Here is a 6000-nt window from a genome sequence, read left to right as displayed (position 1 = left end):
GTAGGGTGAATCTCGGGTTCAAGAACCCATGAATAGAATACCTACCACTACATGGCATCATGAGATGCTTTCGAGAATGGTGGCCAGAATCATCACACCGGAACACAAAACATGGCTATATTACTAGGTGACTCCCTAAAACACCTAGGGTCATAATGATAGCTCCAACATATATGTCGAGACAACAGAGTACCTCAACTCACCGATTAGTGTGATTAATCTGGCCCAAAAGGATATCAGAAATGGAAAGAAAGGATTTGCAAATGCATCAGACTACTTAGAAACCTGGGATGACTCGGACAGCATAACGGCTGTAAATGCTCAAAACGATTTGAGACATCCTGCAAAATGGTGGCATAACCACTCAACAACACAATATCAAGGTTATGAGATCAACTGTCAACATACGGAAGTAGTAGGAACGGAACTGAAGCTTGAAACTATCAATTCTATAAGTCTATGGATTAGTAGCACGTCATCCTGATAGATAGATGAGAAGGCCTAATTCTTAATCCCCGTAGAAAAGAAGAGGTTGACTCAGATCAGAAGGGCATAGGGTAAAGGAGTAAAAAGAGCCTTACGTTCCCTTCCACAATCAATTCCCTTACATAACTAAAGCATTTCTAGACTCGACTTCAACCAGTTTGGCTTGGTAATCCTACAGGCAGTCAGGCTCTAATACCAAAGCTGTCAGGACCACGATTCCAGGTCACATCGATCTAGCCGGCAACACCTCATATCACTTTGCGGCCTCACGCACGGTATTCCCACGGGTGTCGCCTTACCATGGTCCGGGACCGTTTGCGCCATTTGGCTCACGTATATGATAGTGTCGCTAGCATCCATATGACAGAGAACCCGGGCCGACATGGCTAGTCGTGAACCCAAAGCGGCACTAACCTATGGGAACAGGCATACATGAATCACATCGAGCGTGTCGGTCAGCAGCGTGTGAATCCGGGCTGTAGCACTGGGCTAACAGGACTCCGGGAACCCGGGCTGTAGCAGGCTAGGCAGGACTTCGGATGTCACCGCGTGACATTTCCCCGAAGGGACAGACACAGGAACGAAGTGAAACACATGCCGGCCAGTCGAGTGTCCTGAGTAGTAGTGCTGGGCTAACAGGACTCCAGTGAACCGGGCTGTAGCGGACTACTATGGCTCATGGAAGCACTAGACTACATTTCCCCATAAGAGGGACTGCCAAGGATAAACAACTAGATTGTCGGATCCCACACATACCAAGCATTTCAATCATACACACAATATGCTCGATATGTGTAAATACAACATGGCATCACAACATAACTCTACAACTCAAGTATTTATTCATTAGGCTCCGAGGAGCGAGATATTACAAACATGGGTCTCATGACCCAACAATCATAGCATACAAGTCAAAGCACATGCGGAAGCTTAACATGTCTAAGAACAGACATCTACAAATGAAAAGGCTAGGAAGCCTGACTATCTACCAGATCCTGCCGAGGGCACAAGATCGTAGCTGAGGTATCAAGCTAAACGTCGAAGTCCACGCGGAACTACTAGCGAGACTGAAGTCTCTCTGCAAAACATAAATTAAACAAATGTGTGTACAAAGGTACTCAGCAAGACTTACATCAGAAGTAAACTACATATGCATCGGTATCAACAAGGGGGTGGTGGAGTTTAACTGCAGCAATCCAGCTTTGACTCAGTGGTTAACCTGAACTACGACTGCAAGCAACTCTTTTGAGGTGGAGCACACGAGTCCACATATTCACCATTCAATACACCACTATGGATCCACTCCCGTCTCCCTATGAGAACGCCATCCATAGCACTCACACTTATCTTGCGAGTTTTAGAGTATCCACTTTCACTAGTCTATGAACTGTTATAGGCAACCCAGAAGTTCCTTTACCGCGGACACGGCTATTCGAATAGATCATTTATAACCCTGCAGGGGTGTACTTCGTCACACATGTTTCCACCACTTAGCGTCTGCACATGACATGTGCTCGACAGACTTCAAGCGAAAGCCGACGTGGGTGTAGACCACGACCTGACTAACCGCACAAGTCTCTAGTCCAGGTTTATCGCCTATTCGGGTTCCATCCGCAAGGAAATCCGGCCGGGGTGTCCTCAACGGCCCCAAAAGATGTGTACAGGGTCCCGAGACGCTAAACGGGTGCCCGGCATACTCGGCCACAGTGTATCTACCGCATCATAGCCCACCCCTAGGGTCAGCGCTACACACGGCTGCCAACACATAACCTACAAACACCAGAAACTAGTTGCAACTCCTAGACAGAGGACGAGAGGGGTCAATAAGTCGAGCGGGGTCATATTTCAGGGCCCAATGTGTGGTAGTAGCTGTTTCATGGATCACAAACACAGAACTCAGTTCCTGACGACGGTTTCAGTGAGACAAACCACCATGTACTGCTACATGGCCTCTCACCGCTACCTTTACCAAATCGTGTTCACACACTTAGCTCACACACCGTAGGACATGTTTACACACCTCCGATTCATCCCCGATGAACCAGACCTGACACGACTCTATGCAATAGCAGGCATGACAAACAAGCATGAATGAGTAGGCACATCAGGGCTCAAACAACTCCTACTCATCCTAGTGGGTTTCATCTATTTACTGTGGCAATGACAGGTCACGCAGAGGAAAGGGGTTCAACTACCGCAACGTGTAATAGTTGAATCGTTGTTGTCCTAATGCAGTAAAAGAGAGCAGGAGCGAGAGAGTGGTTTGTATCAAAATGAACTAGGGGGTTTGCTTGCCTGGCACTTCCGAAGATAGTATATCTCTTCATCAGTGTCATCGATCACGTCGTCAGAAACATCATCGTCTGAGAGGGGACGGTTACCGGCAAACAGGGAAGGACACAATCAATGCCATGCAACAATATGATGCATGAATGTGACATGGCAATATGCTGTTGATTGGCCTAATGCAACTAGCAACAAGTTAAATGGAGTTGGTTTGAACACTAGGTTCAAATTCAGACTCCATATGTGCTTTATTAAATGCCATTTATTTGTTTTGTCCAAAATAGAGGACAAACATTGTTCAACCATGCATGAAAATGGTACAGATGGATTCCTTGAATTTTCTGATCACTTTTCATATATAATTTATTTCATTTGGAGTTACGGCTGAATTTCTATGAATTTTAGAAGTTTATACTATTTTCTGGAATTTTCTGAATTATTTTAATCTAGAAATGACTTATTGCGTCAGCATGACGTCTGTGTGACATCAGCAGGTCAACTGAGCTGTTCTGGGTCAAAACTGACCAGTGGGACCCACTGGTCAGTGACACGGTGCTGGCCAGGGTCACTGACAGGTGGGCCCAGTCAACGTTGACTTGACCAAAGTCAAAGCTGACACGTGGGGTCCACACGTATTAGTACTAATCCTAATAGAAAATTAGACTTACCTAATTAGTCACAGGGTCCCACACATCAGTGGCTCTAGAGGGGTCATTAGTGGGCTCATTAGCAACTAATGATGTCGCCACGTCGGCACAGCCGGGGATTAGCCACCGGCGACCTCGACAGTCGGCGGAGCCACGCCGGAATCGCTACTCCGGCGACGGTTTGATGCGCGGGAGGGATCTACGGGTTCCTGGCGTTGCGGCGCTTCTAGTGGTGGTGGCGGATGGTGCTGGAGTGGCCGGAGAGTGGTCGGCAACGAGCTTTAGCGGCGGCCGGAGCTCGGGCGAGCTCGGGTTTGGCGATGCGGGGCACGGAACGAACCATGGGTGGTCGTATTAGACTCGCTGGAGTGCGGTGAGTGCAGCCGTGAGCTCGGATGCGGGCTTGCGCGGTCGTAGCCACGGCTACGCCATGGCCGGCGGCGAGAGGCTTCGGTCATGGTTGGGGATCGGGGCTAGATCACGCGGGGGACGACGGGGCAAGGGGGAATCGGGTCAACGGCTCACCGCGGAGCTGCAGGGATGGTTAGCGGGCTCGGGGGCGCGCCGGAGTGGTCGAATCGACGGAGAAGGGCGCCGGAGCCGAAGCTTGAAGACGACGATGATGGCGGCTGCTCGGGGCCTCTGTGCTTCCTTCCTTCGGTGCAAAGGTGAAGCGAGATGTGGCGAAGGCTCTGGATAGCTCGGGGAGGCAAGGCAACAGCGGTGAGCGCGGCGGCTCACGGCGGCGTGCTCAGGCGCGTGAGGGGAAGAGCGACGGAGAGAGACAGAGGAAAGGGAGGGCACGAGCAGAGAGTGAGAGGACGAGGGGGTCGGGGGGGTGTGCGTGGCGGAGACCAGGCAATCGAGGGGGGGGCACGCAGGCAGGGAGGAGCCAGCGCGGCTCGCCGGCCATCGGGAACGCAGCCGCTTCTCCTCCTGGCAGGAGGAAGAAGATAGTTCTGCCCCTGGTGGGCCGGGCTGGCTTTGGCCAGTAGGCCACTACAGTGGTGGCCTGCACGGTAAGGTTCCTCTTTCTTTTTTATATTTCCTGTTTTCTATTATTCTGCAACTTTGTGGCTTTATTAAAATTACTTAGATACTTCCAAAAATCACCAAACTGCTCATGCTCACTTATGGAATAAACCCAACATGAAACATTTCATTTTGGGATTATTTGGACATTATTTCTTATATAACAGAAATAATTCCAACCCAAATATATTATTGATTTAAATCAAAGGCCCAAATAAATTATTTCTGTGACTCCCAAAATATTGGTTTGAATTTCACCTCATGCCAATATTTTCACAGAATAACAGGAACATTTTCTTGGACTCATTTGATGAGATTTAAATGTTGGTTATTTTTAGAGGTTTTCTGAGGCTTGGAAAATTCCTCAATTCAAATTTCAATTGAATTTAAACATGATGCAGCAACCAAACTAGTCCAAGGCCAGGGTAAAGCTAGAGCTGTGACACACGGTCACTTATGAGAGTGAGATCAGATAGATATAATATTTTTTTGTATTTTTGGTATAGAGACGCAAAGTGAAAATTAAAAGGCAAAGTAAAAAAGCTAAGTAAGATTAAAGTGATGGAGATTGATATGATGAGAATAGACCCGGGGGCCGTAGGTTTCACTAGTGGCTTCTCTCAAGAGCATAAGTATTCTACGGTGGGTGAACAAATTACTGTTGAGCAATTGATAGAATTGAGCATAGTTATGAGAATATCTAGGCATGATCATGTATATAGGCATCACGTCCGTGACAAGTAGACCGAAACGATTCTGCATCTACTACTATTACTCCACTCATCGACTGCTATCCAACATGCATCTAGAGTATTAAGTTAAAAACAGAGTAACACTTTAAGCAAGATGACATGATGTAGAGAGATAAATTCATGCAATATGAAATAAACCACATCTTGTTATCCTCGATGGCAATGATGCAATACGTGCCTTGCTGCCCCTTATGTCACTGGGAAAGGACACCGCAAGATCGAACCCAAAGCTAAGCACTTCTCCCATGGCAAGAAAAACCAATCTAGTAGGCCAAACCAAACTGATAATTCGAAGAGACTTGCAAAGATAACTAATCATACATAAAAGAATTCAGAGAAGATTCAAATATTATTCATAGATAGACTTGATCATAAACCTACAATTCATCAGTCTCAACAAACACACCGCAAAAAGAAGAGGATTACATCAAATAGATCTCCACAAGAGAGGGGGAGAACTTTGTATTGAGATCCAAAAAGAGAGAAGAAGCCATCTAGCTACTAACTATGGACCCGGAGGTCTGAGGTAAACTACTCACACTTCATCGGAGAGGCTATGATGATGTAGAATCCCTCCGTGATGACGGCCCTCTCCGGTGGAGCTCCGAAACAGGCCCCAAGATGGGATCTCGTGGATACAGAAAGTTGCCGTGGTGGAATTAGGTTTTTGGCTCCGTATCTGTTCTTTTGGGGGTACGTAGGTATATATAGGAGGAAGAAGTAAGTCGGTGGAGCTTCTGTGGGCCCATGAGGGTGGGGGCGCGCCTGGGGGTATAGGGCACGCCCCCCTACCTCGT

The sequence above is a fragment of the Triticum urartu genome, chromosome 5 (genome assembly GCF_003073215.2).
Source record: "Triticum urartu cultivar G1812 chromosome 5, Tu2.1, whole genome shotgun sequence".
In the NCBI taxonomy this organism is placed as follows: domain Eukaryota; kingdom Viridiplantae; phylum Streptophyta; class Magnoliopsida; order Poales; family Poaceae; genus Triticum; species Triticum urartu.
This window is presented reverse-complemented; position numbering follows the sequence as displayed.